Source organism: Periplaneta americana, chromosome 17, assembly GCF_040183065.1.
Source record: "Periplaneta americana isolate PAMFEO1 chromosome 17, P.americana_PAMFEO1_priV1, whole genome shotgun sequence".
In the NCBI taxonomy this organism is placed as follows: domain Eukaryota; kingdom Metazoa; phylum Arthropoda; class Insecta; order Blattodea; family Blattidae; genus Periplaneta; species Periplaneta americana.
In genome coordinates this window covers 115,259,632-115,280,992 of record NC_091133.1, presented here as the reverse complement: position 1 = coordinate 115,280,992, position 21,361 = coordinate 115,259,632, and the positions used below count along the sequence as shown (strand labels likewise).

The following is a 21,361-nucleotide window of genomic DNA, read 5'->3' as shown; positions in this document are numbered from 1 at the left end:
AAAAAATGTTGATTTTGAGATGTTCATGGAAATACACATTTTCAGTATCCATTACAACGAAAAAGTAGTTTTCGACATACATGTGTCTTTTTGTCTCTGTGTGTGTATCTCTGTACAGCTATTTATCATAAATTATTTCGTTCAGATTAACTATAAACAATATTATTCTCAACATGATAAAGGACCTGAATTATTGCGAAGCACATAAGACGTATAATGAGAAATTACTGTATCATTTTCGTGACATACTTTATTTTCTTCTTCCAGTTTTTTTTTTCAAGACATCTAATGTTAAAATCAGCGTTGATTTTTTTTTCAACATGAAGTGGAAATTTATCATATATAATTCTATCTCGTGTAATTCGGGAAAATTAAACATTTTCGGTTAGAGGTCTCTGATGTCAGTATTCCTGTATTATATTCATGCTCGCTGCAAATACACTTTAATTTACTCGGAGATTGTTCCTGGGGTATGAATTGTTAACTTATGCATATTGCCAGGGGAAGTGAAACAGCCATTTGCGACAGATTGCAAACTCCGTAATGCGCAGCAGACTAGATTTGTGTACACACTGATTCTGAATTCAGTCCATGGGAGCACAATGTTACACGGATGCGTGGAGAGCAATGTTACAGAAGGTTATAGTATTTATAATCATTCATTCGAGATTAAAGGAAAATATTAAAAAATTGGACATATTTCGACGGGCCATTTCAAAAGGGAAACAACCCAAAACGTAAAGTTTTGTGGAAGCTGAACATTAAGCTTCAAACAAACCCAACCTTGAGTGCACACAATTCTGTGTGACTTAAATTGTGTGCACTCAAAGTTGGGTTTCTGGCGTCTTATCAGCCCATTTGAGTTGTGCGGATATAAAGGAAAGAATTGTGACGTTGTCGTGTATAGTTCTTGGGGTAGCTCAGTTGGTAGAGCATTCATGGGCTAAGCGAAGGGTCCCGGGATCGCTACACAGCCCCGTAACAATTTTTCCCTTGAAATTATTCAGGTTATCAAATAATTTATGGTGTATCCAAACACCAGTGGCGTAGCGTCAATGTAAGCTAAAAAGCTCAGCTTCCCCATTTAGTAATAATTTCATAATAAACCTGCAGTTTATGAACAAAATTATTTATTAATTTTAATACAGTTTATATTTATGTGTTAAATATTGTGATGCGGCAGCCCAAGATGATTCGTGATGCAGCAGTAAACAAGAAGCCTGCACACACCAGCTTCCAAGCAGACTGGTTTCTTTCACTCATTCTTCTGTGTAACCCACCCCGCAGATTTTCCATCCCTTTCTAACTGAACTACCCTGGTCGCAAGGCTCGCAAGAAGCTAGCTTTGACATTGAAAATAATTTATTTTCCGAGTATCCCTTTAGTGAGTTGTGTTTACTTGAAGTGTTAGTGTGCATTGTGTCTGATATAATAAATAATGAGTGAAATAACAGTTCCTGACACCAATTTACTTGAATTTTTTAGGACAATTCTATTATCAAGACTGACCTACGAACAAAAGTGCGATTTAAAAAACAAATGACCTTGTCTATTTGTTAGAGGTATGTGTAAACCATGAAATCATATTTTACTACGTACCATTTGAGGTGTTACTTACGAGGTTCCAACCAATCTTCGACTGCTGACTTGACATTGACTACTATTTATTTTAAGACTATATTTTTGCAATACGTTTCCTCATATGTACATGAAAGACGACTTGAGTCAGCTTCCGCTGCTCAAAATTTCATGCTACGCCACTGCCAAACACAATTATCTTTTTACATTAGCACATGGGATTACAGTCATGATTTATTTTGTATTGTAATACGTTCGAATTTCATCCTTAAGGGTGCTATTCATAGACATTTTGCTAGCCCGGGCTACGAGCGTGCTAAATAGAATTCATATCATATCATATATCGCTACTGGTTTATGAATATGAAAAACGTTAGTTCGCTGATCATCCACCGAAAGCCCGCGCTAAGAATGTGTATGAATACGGCCCTTAACTGTTTATGTAGAGTATAATAATATCGAAAGACGTGCGTATAGTCTACACTGGTAGGCGTTTCATGAAACATTATACCATAAAATACATGACACATTTACGGCAAAAATGTAAGGGCAAGGGAAAAAATAAATTAGGCGTTATTTGTCTTGCATTTTTCTTAAACAAGTACAAAATATTTGCCTGTATATCCCTCCCAGCCTGTATAAGGTACCAGATTCACATCGATAAAAAAAAAAAAGAGGAGAGACCCAATTTTATATCAACACTTTTTCTGATTTTTTGGTCACCCAGAAGTTTATATTTTAATTCTTCCGGGATTCGGTATAATTCCACATATTATTTGTCATGAAAGAGGAAAAAAGGAAGCTTTTGGAAATCTAGGAGGAGAATATTGTTCGAAAAAATAGGACAGAAAATATGTACTTAGATTTAGGCTTAGGCCTATATTATACTTTAAATTACGTCAATATCTATTTTATTACAAAATATTTACAGTATAAATTTAGGCTTATATCATACTTAAAAGTATGTTAATATTTATTTTATTACAAAATAATTATGATAAAACTTAATAATAATGATTTTAGTTAGTTACATATGAAAATCAAGGAAACTATAGGGGAGAGTCGGGTAGTATCGGACAGTGCGTTTTTTTCATCTACCACACGATGGTAGTACCTGAATGACATGGTTACGTTTCTCTATTCGACATTACTGAAACATAACCATGTCAATCAGGTACTATCATCGTGTGGTAGATGAAAGAAACTCACTGTCCGATATTACCCGACTCTCCTCTAATTATTAAAGTGGAAGAAATATGAATTTAGATTTAGGCTTAGGCCTATATTATACTTAAAATTATATGAATATCTATTTTATTACATCATACTTATCATAAAACTTAATAATGTAAAATTATTTTACAGTTAGCTACATATGAAAGCAACGACCATAAGTAGGAGCAAAGAGATTTATGATCGTTGGCAAAGAGTATATAGCCTACCGTCGATGCTGCTGTCACCTACAGGCAAAGACAGTGGAAGCGCTTAAGTTCGACAGAAAACAAGTTCGACATCCTATAGTTCGACTGCTTACGTAGGAGAATTAGACACGCCCCTATACGGGCACTAAGAAATGGGTTTGCCATTTGAATGGGAATTGGTTCTGTGTCTTGTAGTGATACTTTTGTTAAAGGAAAACATAATATTTTATTGATTAGGACATCCATATTTAATCACTGATTTTAAATTAATGAACTCTTCTTTTTCTATTTGAGAATTTTGCCGTTTGTGAGACGGAACTGTCGAAACCCACTGTGGTACTAGAAGCGCATACACAAGTCTCGGGGCGGGCAGGAAATGCAAGTACAGTACTGTATTCGTTGATGGATAACCCATAAGAATTTGTATTCATTTGACCTGCCACACCCATTACCCTTATTGGACTGAACTTTCAATTCTGTTCTGTTTCTTGAAAAAAGGCGTCAAATCAGATAATTTCAAAATATCAGGCTTAAAAGTTACGAAAAGGAGGACATTTCTTATCGGATCGGTGTCGGGTAGAGTTCCCTGGTAGCTCAGTTGGTACGTTAAACCAAAGGTCCCGGGTTCGATGCCCGGCCCCGGAACAATTTATCCCTCGAAATTATTCAAATCAACTTTACACGTCACTGTTCGTTAACAGAAAACCACAATTTAAGTCACACGGAGTTAGTGTACACTCGAAGTTGGTTGCTTGACGGCTGTCAGCCCACTTTGAGGTCTGTGGATATAGAGGGAAAAATTGGATCGGTGTCGGGTAGAGTTCCCGGGTAGCTCAGTTGGTAGAGCGTTGGTACGTTAAACCAAAGGTCCCGGGTTCGATGTCCGGCCCCGGAACAATTTTTCCCTCGACATTATTCAGGATATTTCTTGATTTTTTAAAAATCCGCCCGAACCCCGGACAAAGGCCTAAAATGGAGAATATTGTCTGGACAAAAGAAGACGTCTGATCACCCTAATCCTGTATAATGATGATGATAATAATTGTGGCGTTGAGAATGAGGCTGAAGAATATAATGGATATGATGATATACTGGAATTTCTATATTTTAACATTAATTTTAATTAAAAGGCTCTTCTCAGCTTGGCTACAATGTGTATGAAAATATTAATTCTTGTATGTCTTGGGAAGTCATGATTTGTTGCTTCAATTATACGTTTCCTTTTAGAACAATGCTCCTCATTTTCTAGAAGAAAGAGACAAATACTCCAGAATTATTTATAATGATCTTAATTCTCTCCAGATACCATCACGAAGCTGCTGAACGCATTCCAGCCCGTTGTTCGCTTTCAACGTAATCGGATTGTGCGGAGATCTAGTGAAATCCGTCCTTAGAGCCGTCATTAAAAGGATTAGGTTCGAGAAATAAGGACGCGTGAATTGGGCTTGTTGTCGAAGTGTCTATCAAGCACTTGGATTTCACATCAATTACTGCAGAGACAGATAACAAAATAACGTGGGGTTTCCATGCAAATTGTTTGTGGCAGTTGCTTATCACGTCGTTCACACATGCTGTGTGGGAAACGACACTGACAGGTCGATTACCTGTGCGTGATGTTTCTGTTTAGGATGTTAAGCACAACGAGGTCACATGCTCTGGAATTAGTACTTAATGAAGCTGTCAGTGAAAACATTGTCCTGACGTGTGCTCGGAAGCGATCGACAGTCTCATTGTGTGCGCTGCATCGGATTAAACGGCCGCTTTGAAGACGTCCTCGCAGTTGTCGGGCTTCCCTTCCTGCTTTGCTTCATGTCGGAAGGTATGGAATCACCAGTTACCTGCAGGAGTCGTTCAATCAGAGGACTCGACCTAACGTAGCGAGTCTAGGGACAAAAATCCCGCCATGACTAGGAGAGAGCTTTTCGAAAGAGACTGCATTAGACCTACATCTTACCGAATCGTTTCGAACCTTTATACAGAACCTTTGTCTTCCCTATTTGTAGGGGTCGTTGAAAAATTCTATGCTGTATGAGGGATATACGAGCACGTAGAATACGTCACCCAATTTCTGGAATAATAATAATAACAATAATAATAATAATAATAATAATAATAAATTTATTGCTAGAACAAAGATATATGTTGTTTAGTAAAAAATCTTCCTAGCACCACCAGAAAAAATACTTACAGTCCCGACGCTGTTATTTCCGGCGTGACTCCGCCCCTTTCCTTACGTCTTAGAAAGTAAAGGCTCTATAAAGTCTAGGTAGGTAGTATCGTTCGCCATTTTTGTTCTCACATTGCCGAGCTACCATACGAGGAATCTATTTGCCGCACCGTTAAACATTATCATGTCGTAGCTCCTATGATAATAAATCAAACGCACTGTAATGCAGCAAATAATTGAGCGGCAAATAACGTCTTCGTGTGTTTTCTGCGAACGCCAAAAAAGAGCTAAAATGGCGGGCGATTATATTAAGTGTTTATCGAGCCTTAAAAAATGAATCAGCGAATCACAAGACGTACACGTTTAAATTTAGCCGACCTGCAACGCGATTGGCTGCCGGAAATTAGAGCGACGGGACTATAGGTACCGGTACTCGTGTTCAAGGGGTATTCAGCAAAATTTTAACATAAATATTTATTAATCTGTAGAATAAAAAGTAAAAAAAAAATAAAATAATAAAATAAAAATAAAATGAATACACATATCGCAATAATTGGAACTTTATATTTTCTCTCTAAACAATACCTTTCTAATTGATTTTTAAAGTAAGGAGTATTAACAAATATTGTATGTTTGGGAATTTAGCTGTTATCTTGTTATAAAGCTTTGGACCGAAATTGCTACTGTGATTATAAGCTACAGTTGTGGTACATTTAGGTTCTGTCAAGCATATGTTGTTTGATATTTTAGTAATAAATAAAACTACAGTTGTGTTGGCTTCAGTGTTTTATTTTTGTTTCTGTTTACAAATGAAGGACATGCTTCTTATGAAACGACATTAAAAAATCAGTCTGACCACAACAAACTTTTCATTTTGGTTCACTCAAACAGTCGGCTATCGTACGCTCTGTTACCACTAGGGAACGAAGTTGAGACACCAAAACATTGCCTAGAGGCGGGTACAGGTTTAAGGATGTTAGCTGTTTACTTTATTGATGTATCTGCAGGTTTATAGAAAATTAAAGACGTCACGTGAAGGGAGCTCTGTTCATTCGAAGTTTAATGAGTGAGAGTTTTATATTGTTTACTGCATTCTAATAGGTTGTTTCGACACAGCATGTCTATTTTCTGTTTAAAAAGTAAACCTTTCTTCAGTTGTGATCTAGCGAAGGTAGGTACTGTGAAGATATATTAAAATGCCGCCAATAAAATCTGTAACTTTGCATGTGCTTGTAAAAGAGCCCGAATATGATAGTTTTTGAGCCAAGGACGAATAGTATATTATGAAACAAATTTATGTTATGCTTTATGGCATGAGTCAATTTTTAGAGAACGAGAGAAGCGAGTTTCCTAATTTTGCCGAATGCAATAACTGTATAACATCTATACTAATAACACATCTGTAGCCGAAATTTTTCTGGTAATTTTCGATTTTACAAAAATAATTGGTCCTAACATATATAATTAACCACCCTGAAACCGAAAATAGCTTTTTTGAAATTTTTGTTTATATGTATGTATGTCTGTCTGTCTGTCTGTCTGTCTGTCTGTCTGTTTGTTACCTTTTCACGCGATAATGGCTGAACGGATTTCGATGAAAATTGGAATATAAATTAAGTTCGTTGTAACTTAGATTTTAGGCTATATGGCATTCAAAATACATTATTTAAAAGGGGGGGGGTTATAAGGGGGCCTGAATTAAATAAATCGAAATATCTCGCTTATTATTGATTTTTGTGAAAAATGCAACATAACAAAAGTTTCTTTAAAAATAATTTGCGATAAATTTTATTCCTTGAAATATTTTGATAGGACTGATATTTAATAAAATAAATGAGTTTTAAAATTAAAATAACTGCCATCTAAGACCGTGTAATGAATTAAAAAACAAATGACTTCGTCTATAAGGGGCCTTGGACAGCAACAATCGAAAGCTATGAAAGATAGCCTACAGAGAATGTTTCTGTGTTTGTATGAAGTAATATCGGAAGGTAAATTAACCGATTTGTATAATTAATTATTATTCCACCATTGGAAAGTGTAGTTTCTCTAAATGGACATAATGCTATAATGTTATTACAGTAACTTCTGCTATAATATAATATAATATAATATAATATAATATATAATATATAATATAATATAATATAATATAATATAATATAATATAATTTAAGTTATTTGAAGGGTTCACAACCATAATGGGCCAAGCGCCATTTACTGAATACGTAGAAAACAAGGCTTAAAATTAAGTTATTACCATAATTCAATGGAAACCTATAGCAAGTAAAATAAAGTATACACATTAAATCTAAATGATGTCAATCTTCATTAAACTATGGTTGCATGTAATAAAAATTAAGAAACATGTTAAAAGAATTTTGTCATTGCAACAAATGAGTGTCTCTGGACCAAAATGATCGCATTTTATTTATTTGGATGCAATTTAAATTAAGTAACATATTAAACGATTTATCCTTCTATCAAACACGAATGTTCCCTGGATAAAATGTCCTATTTTAATTATGTAATTACTTTATATTTATTTCTAACGGGTGCAGCGGAGCGCACGGGTACGGCTAGTTAAGTTATAAACTTGTTCCATACGTTATTTTTTTGTACGACAGCATTGTAAAACAATTAATAAAGGAATAACGTCAGATTTGTAATATTATAGGTAGTTTGATATCATGGTCTATGAAGAAACAGGTTGCTATGCAAATAATGATGTATTAAATATTATAGCATGACAAATTGTTTCATAATGTTGGCTTTATGGCACAAGTTATGCCGTCATAATAGAAGTCATGACGTATTAGTTGCCATGGTAATATTTTATGATCCTCGTATAATAATGCGACATATTATTCACGATTTTCACTAGTGATAAAGACTATTTATAATGCTGAAGTACAAAAATAGTAATTTATGTGACAAGAGACTTAAGTAAGATATTATTCATAAGTGGAAAGTTAATCTCCTGAGGCGACCATTTTAATATGTTCTTGATGACGCAACTCGCACAATAATAGCCACTAAAAATTTGTTTCTTTTAAATACAAGATTTGACGTGTCTGAGATTTTTTTTGTTCGAAATCCCCTTGTTTAATTTCAATTGCAGTTATGCGTTACTTTTGAAAAATCCTTCCATTGCAAATATATTTTACATATTTTATTTCATAACAATTGTTTACAGGTCTTAACAGTTTAGACATTAATATATTTATTTCTGTATTTTGTAGGCCCTGGCAGTAAAGATGCTGATGGACTTCTACGTCGCAGTTTCGATGACATAATTCACACTTTCAAGGTAAGATATGATTGTTAATAATTCCATAGATGTAGCAGTGAAGAGACTTGCATAACAGATGTGTACTGTAGTTGTACATTAATCAGCCGACAAGCATTATAGCTCATTAGCTGCAAGGTATAGTTGGTTCTGTATTAAATATTGCGCTGTCGTGTGTATAATATGATTTTATGACATCATTTGGACGACTGCAATGATTTCAGCGTAATCCTAATGGCTACATTAATGCTGGCGTCAAAGAGATTAAGTCCTGTACAGTGAAAAAGTAAACAAACATTGCATTAACAGCGTAATCTGGAAACAACGCCATATGTTTGAAATATGATGTAGTTTCTGCCACTACTGTCGAAGCTTCTGTTACGATTGGTTAACATCTATAATGCACTAGTTGAATCAAAAATATTATATAACATTGAAATCTGGGGTAGTACATTATCCAGCAGAAACATCGATAAAGTAAGAGCCAAAATGTGTAAAAAATTTCTAGGAATATCGGAGAATGCTTCTAACCTGGCAGCGTTACTAGAGATGGGAACCCATTCGAGTCTGGGAATTATTCTAGAAAGAAAAATCAAATATTTAGGTAATATTGTGTTTAGCAATGATTCAGCAATTATGAAAACATGTATCTTTTGTACTATTGGAAGAATAGTAAAAGAGAGGGCAAACGAAATTTCGAGACAAGATATTTTTAGTAATATTGAAGACCTAGGATCACTGAAATACTATAGGGAGGTTAAACAGTTTTGGGAACAGGAAGAATAATATATTAGACTAAATTCAAGGGAAGAGAGAACAGGAATGGCATGGTGGAAACTAGGTATCTGAAGGCTCAAGAATAAGAGAGGGAACGTAGAGAAGGATAAATGTCCTTTGTGTGGACTAGCGGAAGACGCAATGCATATTGCGTTAAAGTGTCAGGCAACGAATGATTTGAGAAACAGTTGGGTGGATAAAAAATTTCTACAAATAAACGCTATAGTAGCTTATAAAAACATTAATAGTCCCCTAAACGCCAGCAGTCTGCATAAATTAGGAAAATTTCTCTTTAGAGTTAAAATTAGATGGGAAGAGAAAGTCAAAGCTCTAACGGAGATGGAATTATAAATGTTGAGTAGTCGGACACGAAAGGAAACAACGAAGAGTAGTCAATGAAGTAACAGAATAATTTTTGAGAGATTGAGTATAGAAGTGAAAAAGCTAAAGTAAGAATTATAAATATAAGAGATATACTTATTATTGGTTTATTATTATTATTATTATTGTTATTATTATTATTATTGTTTTTATTATTATTATTAATAATTCGATTAATTAAAATGTTTCTCAGTGAAACTTACAGTACAGTCCGTATAGGTCAGTTTCTATCTGATGCTTTTCCAATTCACTGCGGGCTAAAGCAGGGAGATGCACTATCACCTTTACTTTTTAACTTCGCTCTAGAATATGCCATTAGGACAGTTCAGGATAACACAGAGGGTTTGGAATTGAACGGGTTATATCAGGTTCTTGTCTATGCGGATGACGTGAATATGTTAGGAGAAAATCCACAAACGATTAGGGAAAACGCGGAAATTCTACTTGAAGCAAGTAAAGCGATAGGGTTGGAAGTAAAGCCCGAAAAGACTAAGTATATGATTATGTCTCGTGACCAGAATATTGTACGACATGGAACTATAAAAATTGGAGATTTATCCTTCGAAGAGGTGGAAAAATTCAAATATCTTGGAGCAACAGTAACAAATATAAATGACACTCGGGAGGAAATTAAATGCAGAATAAATATAGGAAATGCCTGTTATTATTCGGTTGAGAAGCTTTTGTCATCTAGTCTTCTGTCAAAAAATTTGAAAGTTAGAATTTATAAAACAGTTATATTACCGGTTGTTCTGTATGGTTGTGAAACTTGGACTCTCACTTTGAGAGAGGAACAGACATTAATGGTGTTTGAGAATAAGGTTCTTAGAATAATATTTGGGGCTAAGAGGGATGAAGCTACAGGACAATGGAGAAAGTTACACAACGCAGAGCTGCACGCATTGTATACTTCACCTGACATAATTAGGAACATAAAATCCAGACATTTGAGATGGGTAAGACATGTAGCACGTATGGGCGAATCCAGAAATTCATATAGAGTGTCAGTTGGGAGGCCGGAGGGAAAAAGACCTTTGGGGAGGCCGAGACGTAGATGGGAAGATAATATTAAAATGGATTTGAGGGAAGTGGGATGTGATGGTAGAGACTGGATTAATCTTGCTCAGGATAGGGACCGATGGCGGGCTTATGTGAGGGCGGAAATGAACCTCCGGGTTCTTTAAAAGCCAGTAAGTATTATTATTATTATTTTTATGTACAGAGGATAGTTATAAGTTCAATATGTAACAGTTCTTGTAATGTTTGTATAGAGAGTGATGGCGGATTAAGAACTGGAACACATCTAATCCGCCATGACGTGAACAAAGATTGATGAAATAAATAAATACGATTGGGTAACAATATAACTCTTCATCCAATGAAAAGTGAAAGTAGCGATGCATTTAGGTCATCTCAGTTCTTAATTTTCGATCTTGTGTGTTAACATTTCATAAAAAAAAAATGTAAAAAAATTGTAGAAAATTACTAAATTGTAAAACTATAAAAATTTGTAAAAATTGTAATTGTAATATTGTAAAATGTTGACATGTTCCACATCTTAAAGCTTCATTGCTCATGTAAGATCTATGGAATAAAATAAATGAATGAATGAATGAATAACTTTGAATCGTTGAATCATACGCTACTTTAAAGTCTATCAGCATATTTGTTGTATAGTACCGTAAAGAATTTGTAGTTTGAAATGTTGGCAAACAAAGAAACAAATGCTAGGGTAGTGATAAAAACAAACAAATGCTAGGGAAGCGATAAAATTAAACAAATGCTATGGAAGCGATAAAATTGTGCGATAAACAGCCATGCTTGGTTGAAAGAAGTCCTTTCGTACCGTTTTATTGGCCAAAAGTAATATGACGTAGTAAAGGTGTAATACTTACTGCTTACTTACTTACTTACTTACTTACTTACTTACTTACTTACTTGCTTGCTTACTTACTTACAACGAACCCGGAGGTTCATTGCCGCCCTCACATAAACCCGCCATTGTTCCCCATCCTGAGCAAGATTAATCCAGTCTCTACCATCATATCCCACCTCCCTCAAATCCATTTTAATATTATCTTCCCATCTACGTCTCGGCCTCCCTAAAGGTCTTTTTCCCTCCGGCCTCCCAACTAACACTCTATATGCATTTCTGGATTCGCCCATACGTGCTACATGCCCTGTCCATCTCAAACGTTTGGATTTAATGTTCCTAATTATGTCAGGTGAAGAATACAATGCGTGCAGTTCTGTGTTGTGTAACTTTCTCCATTCTCCTGTAACTTCATCCCTCTTAGCCCCAAATATTTTCCTATGCACCTTATTCTCAAACACCCTTAACCTATATTCCTCTCTCAAAGTGAGAGTCCAAGTTTCACAACCATAAAGAACAATCGGTAATATAACTGTTTTATAAATTCTAACTTTCAGATTTTTTGACCACAGACTGGATGATAAAAGCTTCTCAACCGAATAATAACAGGCATTTCCCATATTTATTCTGTGTTTAATTTCCTCTCGAGTATCATTTATATTTGTTACTGTTGCTCCAAGATATTTGAACTTCTCCACCTCTTCGAAAGATAAATTTCCAATTTTTATATTTCCATTTCGTACAATATTCTGGTCACGAGACATAATCATATACTTTGTCTTTTCGGGATTTACTTCCAAACCTATCTCTTTATTTACTTCCAGTAAAATTCCCGTGTTTTCCCTAAACGTTTGTGGATTTTCTCCTAACATATTCACGTCATCCGCATAGACAAGCAGTTGATGTAAAGGTGTAATAGTCAAGAAAATTCCAATTCAGAAAAATCTGTTTTGAAAATGTTTTTCTTCACACATCACTCACTAGTGCACAGTTGCCATCACGAAGTCAATGAATTCCACACCGACACATTTTGGCACGTGGTATTAAACCAAAAATGGCAACTGGCAGGCGTTGTACCGATAGTAACAGGTTTTCACGCCCACTCAACAGATGTTAGAGTGAAAGCGATCGGGCTGTCTCCGTGTTATGTCTGTATCCTTGTACGAGGTGAGCCGGTCGTTTTTATGAGTCACAGCAACTTCTGTGTAGGAAACGACCTTTGATAATAATTACATAACGTAAGAATGTGTTACTACATCAAATTAATGACACGTTAAAATACACAATCACTGAAAGGAGATATATGAATCATTTATACAAATTTACAAATCAGTTAAAATATAAATAACAATCCTTCACTCTAGCCACTTGGAAAAGAAAATTATTGTATTTTTTTTCTATTGCCTTATGTTTATACGGAATGAACCGTAAGTAATGGCACAACTTCAGGGGGTTATTCTTTGAGATATATCAAACAAAAGAAAAAGTTTAATACAGTTTTGCTCGTTTTTGCTTCCTTTTCGAGAAAAAAATATATCGTCGTTGTTCCTGCAATAACTCCTATTCGACATATTTATAGGTTTTCAGATTTTTGCTCTATTAAATAACTTAAATAGTGATACAGCAAATAATAAAATCTCCTATATGTAATTATTATTTCTTTCTTTCGAAAACGTAAGAATTCACAGAATTTATCTTTTGAAGAGGTGGAGAAGTTCAAATATCTTGGAGCAACAGTAACAAATATAAATGATACTCGGGAGGAAATTAAACACAGAATAAACGTGGGAAATGCCTGTTATTATTCGGTTGAGAAGCTTTTATCATCCAGTCTGCTTTCAAAAAATCTGAAAGTTAGAATTTATAAAACAGTTATATTACCGGTTGTTCTTTATGGTTGTGAAACTTGGACTCTCACTTTGAGAGAGAAACATAGGTTAAGGATGTTTGAGAATAAGGTGCTTAGGAAAATATTTGGGTATTATCACCTCATATAATGAATATTTGATGTATAAAATATCTGGGGCTAAGAGGGATGAAGTTACAGGAGAATATAGAAAGTTACATAACGCAGAACTGCACGCATTGTACTCTTCACCTGGCATAATTAGGAACATTAAATCCAGACGTTTGAGATGGGCAGGGCATGTAGCACATATGGGCGAACCCAGAAATGCATATAGTGTGTTAGTTGGGAGACCGGAGGGAAAAAGGTCTTTGGGGAGGCCGAGACGTAGATGGGAGAATAATATTAAAATGGATTTGAGGGAGGTGGGATATGATGATAGAGACTGGATTAATCTTGCACAGGATAGAGACCGATGGCGGGCTTATGTGAGGGCGGCAATGAACCTTCGGGTTTCTTAAAAGCCATTTGTAAGTAAGTAAATAAGTATTGTTGACAAGCTCTCTTTTGATCAAATCAACAGAACACCTTGTTCCTAATATCAGTCCATTTTAAAATCAAAATGATATGAGAGAAAAACATCTTTACAGAGACATTGAAGAGTGGTATAGGGAAAGCTCATGACACCACTGGGATCATGGAAATCTTCTCCATGGCTGGGTTCCTAGCTTAATGAAGAAACGCAATCTAAAAATAATATAAGCTGTTGTTAGGAACCCCACCGAAATAAAATATGGTGTGAGCTATAGTAATTATGTCATGACAGCTTTAGGTTCATGTTATTGTTTTAAGGCTCAGACAGATTTGAGAGGTTTTATGGGTATCAAGAACGATTTATCATTGCTAGCTTGGGGGAAGTTGCTTGTTATTATGCACCCTTCTTTCCTTGTAAATGTGTATTGAGCCCTAAATAATCGTCACGCTTATATTACAACTCGTGTTAGGGCAATATGAGAAGTGTAATCCTTCCAGTGACTAAACATAGGTGAACATTGAGCTTCGTTTCAAACACGCTCCGTGGTGACCAAAGTCCTTGAGTTATCTTGATCTAAGTCCATGTGTGAGCTTTTTCTCTTTGCCTAGCCCTAGACTGACTGACACAAAGTATAACCACAGTCTACTATATACAGTCACGAAGCTTAATACTTACTAAATATGCAAACATAAACAGTTGAAATATGCATCCATAGATAGTTGCTCACCACCAGGATCGCTACTATCGCCTCATCACAGACTCTTTCCCTTACTTACTTACTTACAAATGGCTTTTAAGGAACCCGAAGGTTCATTGCCGCCCTCACATAAGCCCGCCATCGGTCCCTGTCCTGTGCAAGATTAATCCAGTCTCTATCATCATACCCCACCTCCCTCAAATCCATTTTAATATTATCCTCCCATCTACGTCTCGGCCTCCCTAAAGGTCTTTTTCCCTCCGGTCTCCCAACTAACACTCTATATGCATTTCTGGATTCGCCAATACGTGATACATGCCCTGCCCATCTCAAACGTCTGGATTTAATGTTTCTAATTATGTCAGGTGAAGAATACAATGCGTGCAGTTCTGTGTTGTGTAACTTTCTCCATTCTCCTGTAACTTCATCCCGCTTAGCCCCAGATATTTTCCTAAGCACCTTATTCTCAAACACTCTTAACTATGTTCCTCTCTCAGAGTGAGAGTCCAAGTTTCACAACCATACAGAACAACCGGTAATATAACTGTTTTATAAATTCCAACTTTCAGATTTTTGGACAGCAGACTGGATAATAAGAGCTTCTCAACCGAATAATAACAGGCATTTCCCATATTTATTCTGCGTTTAATTTCCTCCCGAGTGTCATTTATATTTGTTACTGTTGCTCCAAGATATTTGAATTTTTCCATCTCTTCGAAGGATAAATTTCCAATTTTTATATTTCCATTTCGTACAATATTCTGGTCACGAGACATAATCATATAATTTGTACAAACTCTTTCCCTAGCAGCCGATAAAATGTATTGTACTTTCGATGTCGTGTTCTTTTGAAAAAATTAACACCTTCCTTCCACTATTGAAATATGAAATATATAAGGTTTATATATTATTTTCATAAAATATATATTATATTCTATAAACTCACCTTCCTGGATCTTTCGGAAGAAGGATAACTCTGACCTCTTCTTCTTAGAGTTTATAGTGCTACAAACGTCTCCTTGTCCCATATTATTATTCAAATTATTGTATTTTAGCCATTTACAGTTATTACAACCGATAACTAACATTTCACAGTTTACATAGCTTTTCACAAAATTACGAAATACGGCACAGTCAATGCTTTTTCGATCTAGACCAGGCCGTAATGTTTGTTCGGGTTTTCTATTTCAGTGTATGGAGCTCAGTGAAATATTATATTATAAATTTATTGCGTATCATTGCTAAGCTTTATTTAGTGTAATTTGTCCATAAGTTCCGTTTACTTCTTGATGCATAACATGTTGCAGAAATAATTACAAAACTGTATATTTTAATGTGAAGAGAATTTTACATGTTAACATAATCTGTTCGCATCAACATTTCAAGTTTAGAATGGAAGCTATTTTGAGGTTCAATAAAAACGAATTTATATTGTGATTTTAATTTAGCACATCTACCTTCCTTAATTGTAGACAGAAAATTTACCATACCACTCCTATGAAATTAGTGTACGTACGATTGTGTTACTTCGTCTCTTAGGTAGTAGATAAATGCAATAATTCAGTACTCAATTGAATCAGTCGGAGCTAAAAGGAACTAAGTCACTTTTCACAACTTTTCAGGAGAAGCAAAACCATTCCTCTAATAACACAAATATTATAATTTTATGTTATAGAAGACAAAATAATATTTGAAAGTCTTAGTTCCTTCTTTCACTGTTCGATGCGCATGACATCTGTTGTTCGAATTGTAGCATAACCCAAAACTGCATATTTTGACTTAGTTCCTTAAGCTCCGACCGATTCAATTGTAGTATTAAAATACAGACAAATAGAATGTGGGGGGTGTCATACATGACTTTATGTTTAATTATACTGTAATGTATAATTGCGAATATAGGAATATAAGTTAAATATAGTAAACATAACCTATAATATCCATATGACATAACATACATATGTAGTGACAGGGCATTGGAGACCACTAAAATTAGACAGAAAGAGGCAACGGGTACAGTAAACATAACCTATAATTTCAACATATCTGAATATTCGTGCGGTGCAACTGAAAATTATTGAATCGTGCATAAATGAATGTACAAGAATTTCGCAATATTTAATCGAAATAAAGGCAGGTATTACACATACGAACAACGTAATTTTCACACCAAAAATAATATTACACCGTAACTAGCAAGGAATTACGTTTGAAGTGTCCCCTAATCATTGTTTTAAATTTTATTAATGCAATTACACTACATTTTAGAGAAATATATGTTACTCTTTATGCATTCCAATTAATTTATATGGTTGAAACGCCGCCCTTCGTGATCGGGTTAAGCGAGTTACATGGTCTGCCTTCCGGCCTGTATTAGATCACGATGGCAGTGACATAGTCTATTGTTCCTAGTTCTCACAGCGCTCCAAGCGGCTAGCAACTATCGCGAGTAATGCAACTCGTTGGCAAAAAATCATCCCAAGCTTCGTGACTGTATATAGTAGACTGTGGTATAACGTAAACTAACTCCTGGCATCATCCTGTCAACGATCAAACCTGTTTGGAAATAGATTCGAACTCACGACCAGAGCCTTAGTCATTGCTTATAGAGAGTCACTGGCGCACAGTGGTCCGGATAGCTTAAAAGCTGGTCAAAAATATTTTTTTTAACTTCGATACAGAATCTTGAAATCACATTCCAATAATTCTACAATACTTGACCTTCAAAAATACAGGTCATTTATTAATAACAACATACAAGTTTGACGATATGTTTGTTCAAAAGTGACATAAATCTGAATGGTTTTTTTTAACGCCCTGTATACTAAAGTGGAGTGAAATTTTTTTTTTACTTATATGAAAAAGCTTGGGCGTGCGAAATTTGATGTATTATGAGAGTATTTTGCTGCTAAATTTATTTATTAATGGAGTCATATTTTTAGGTGCCACAAGAGCCCCAAATATTATATGTTCCATTATTAATATTTTAATTTTTTACATTCATCATTATTTAAAATTTCTGTACCTTGGGTTTTAATAATGTTAATGGAAGTGTAAATAGTAAGAAAAAAAATGATCTTCTCTGAAACTTCCAAGTGCTAGAAGAAAACTGAAAATCTGAATTTTTATAGAAATGTTAAAAAATCACAAATATGGCTACAAATTTTCCGCTAAACTGGAGAATTTGCTGCGGTAGCTTCGAACCATGCCCTTACGGTTACGACCAAATTGAACTAAATGCACAATGTCGCCAACATAAGAACATGACGTTGGTCTGTGGCGTTGTTAGAAGGAGAAATTTGTTTTTTTTTTCTCCCTACCTCTTTCGTTCTCAGACAGATAGCACCACTGTTAGCGACAAGATGTATTTGCGTAAATATTGCGAGTAGATTACGTGTCTTAGATGAGGGGCGCGCGTCAGGAACAGTTCTGCTGTGGCGCTTGCGGGGCAGCATGATCCTTACTAGAATTTATTTTTGTGTGTACATTCCAGATCAAATCATGAAGATCCCTTCTTGCTCGGTTTATACATCTTGCATATTATACGAAGGTTAGGTTTGGTTAGTTTAGGTTTTTATTATCCAAGTCCGCGCATGCGCAGACACCCAAAATGAACCCCTCGGTCATGGCTCTTATGATAGTTTTTGTTTCGTAATTTTGGTAAACAATAATATGATGAAAGCGGTGAATAATTTTATGTTCGCTAAATGTTTTCTTTGCAAAAGAAGAGGTATTTTCTCTAGACCACAAATAAAAGGGCAACAGGTCATAATTACGTACTTAACGCTTTGGTGAACATTAATCGGAAATTTACTTTCCTTCATTTGAAAGATATTCCCTGAAAAACACCTTTTTATCCTTTATTTCATTGTGATAACCTACTTTAAGATCTTACTACATCTGCATTTTCATTTGGTGCATTCAAAACTCCGCCGCTGTACTGCATAAACCTTGCACTTGACTAATGAAGTGAATTATTTAAGAATATAGTCGCGAATTTTACTACCACCATTTCGATCGTCTTTTGTTTGACACGGCCCGGTGACTAGTGGCCAGCGAGCAACGTCGACTACCGAACTTGGTCTACCGTACGTATTATCCAGTTGTTCCCAAATTTCTATTGGTTAATTGGTTATAGTCGAAACAATAGGAAGTCATTTTTGAAAAGAAAAGCCATTTATTTAAATTAAAACTAATTTATGAACATAAAGACAAGTATGCTCACGTCAGAGATCAAGTAAATTACAGCTCTTAAATGTTGTTTGTGAGCATAAGTGAATAATAAATAAACTGTAAAGAACTATTAACTCTGATTGTATTAAATTTGATATTCAGTTTTTTTTTTTATTGAAATGAGGCACGACAGTCCTAGATTTCAGTTTGGTCCTGATGTATCCGTCTCTTTGTGGTTCACATTTGCTGAAGTGGCCTCAGTCACTAAACGAACACACATAATGAAAACTCTATTGGTCTTATGGAACTTCAAAATATTCCATTTGAGATGTAATTTTTTTTAGGGAACGACAATATCATTATAAACACCTTAACACCCAAGTTTATTAAAATACAATAAAATGAAAAATAATAAAACAAGGTAATTTTTTTTGTAATATTTTAAAATTTTAAGGCCATTGTGGCATCTCAAGATAGCATATGATTTTCATAAAATTTTCAGGTTATGTTAGGTATAAAGAGCTACAATCATAATGGCCAATTTTTGTATTGGACATTATTGTTTTGGACATATTACACATTAGATATTTCGCTTAAAGAATAATACATATTTCTTGAGAGTTTTGTGATGGACACTATTGCTTTGGACATTTTGCACTTTGGACATTTTTGTAGTGGACATTATTGTTTTGGAGATTTTACACATTAGATATTTCGCTTAAAGAATAATACATATTTCTTGAGAGAGTTTTGTGTTTGACACTACTGCTTTGGACATTTTGCACTTTGGACATTATTGGTTTGGACATTTTACACATTGGACATTATTGTTTTGGACATTTTGCACTTTGGACATTATTGTTTTGGACATTTTGCACTTTGGACATTTTCGTATTGGACATTTTACACTTTGGACATTTTGCTTCGGACATAATGACCTGGAACGGGTATAAAATGCAACTTTTGCACTCCCAAGCGTTTTCGATTTCTAAATAAAGTGAAAAATCATACATTTTCATTCCACACTACTGTAGACCCTTTTGTACACTGTTTTGAATTGTAAAGGCTGATTCACATTAAACCAGGAACGGAAACGAGAGAGAGAACGGAAATATTGTTAAAATAAATGTATTTAAATGTGAGCATTCACAATTAACTATTGTGAATGCTTAATTTAAATACATTTATTTTAACATTATTTCCGTTCTCGTTCTCGTTTCCGTTCCCGGTTTATTGTGAACCAGCCTTTAGTCTGTATGAAAGGAAGTGAAATCTGACGAAGAAAGGAAGAATGATATTTTCTGTAAAGAGAAATGAAAACAGAAACATACTTTGACACTCAATGGCTAAGACAATCTACGTCACTTCCTTTTTTGCTATGCCGTAGCTAGACTAGACTTAGCCTACATCCGACCACACAGTTATATTCGTATCGTCTGAAGGGCAGTAATTACTCCTGCGAATGAAGAGTTGTGGGAGTCAGTTGTATTGATTAAACTTTGAACTTTATTTATAGTGAACTTCGATTACATCCCCCTTTGATGCGGTCTGATTATCAGGCATTCGTTCAGGGGCAGCCTCCCTCCCGTAATCAAGATCTCTGCGGGTGGAGTATGATTGATGCAGGACGATAGTAGGTCAGGCAGCAGCCAATGAACAGTCTATACTGTGTCCACATTTCATGCGCTCTGCGCCCGACTTCTTTTCCACATTACTTAATTAAACCTCAACAACATTTATGAAAGTCGGCTGTTGAAGTTTTTATGTAAAAGGATTTAAAGGGGGAAAGGAGATGAATTGCTGACATTCATTGTAACATACGCGTGGTTGTGTATCTGCAGACAGAATAGCGGTTATTTGAAATGAAAGGGAGCGGTTGACTGCATTGTGCCATTAACGCCTAGTTTCCACATTATAAGCGAAGGGAGTCGAAACAGTTCCAATCCATCATGACTCACTGACAGATTTGCGCACGTGATGAGACTACCGCTCGAATTTTTAGATCCTAAAAGTCGGGAAAATATTTATTTTTTATGCCCTAAAAATCGGGAAAATGTGACAGAAAAGGAAAAATATTTAATTATGTTTCAATTATTTCATGTGAATATAAACAATATGCAGTACTGACCAGTATAAATTATGCTGTTTCGCCAATTGCTGAAGAATTACAGTACGCAATGAGATTCATCCTCATGTTGTCCATTACAACATGCACTCCCTGTAGACATGTTTATGACTGAAAACGAAAACAGAGGCTGCTGATGTTTATGAAATTATAATTGCTTCCTCAATTAGCGTTATGATAACTTACAAGGTACTCCTAAATAACACATCAATGTTTATGTGTGTTAGTTACAGTACAATTTTTTAGTGGTGACAGCTTTTATCGCTTGTGGTGAGAGAGCAGACTGCAGTTCCACTCAAAACTGCTTGACTCAAAACATTGTTGGGTATTTTAAATAAAAATGAATTGTGTACTTCATGTGTCACTAATTTTGTTGCAATATGCAACTGTATATATTTGTAAGTTGTCAAATAGAAATATGTCCCATACAATGCCACACAAAGCACTTCACTAGTCTCTTCTTTAGTTATTTTTCCAGAAGTCCGCAGAAGATGCCTCTTTT

The 21,361-nt window shown here is 35.1% G+C and overlaps 1 protein-coding gene across 3 annotated transcripts in view; it reads left to right on the top strand.

Moving 5' to 3' along the window:
* corn (cornetto) overlaps nt 1–21,361 on the top strand; it is a 321,107-nt gene that overhangs the window by 119,044 nt on the left and 180,702 nt on the right. For all 3 annotated transcript variants that reach the window (XM_069815995.1, XM_069815992.1, XM_069815994.1), the window contains exon 2: nt 8,409–8,476. The gene's annotated coding sequence lies outside the window, so the exon portion shown is untranslated. The remainder of the gene's footprint in view (nt 1–8,408; nt 8,477–21,361) is intronic.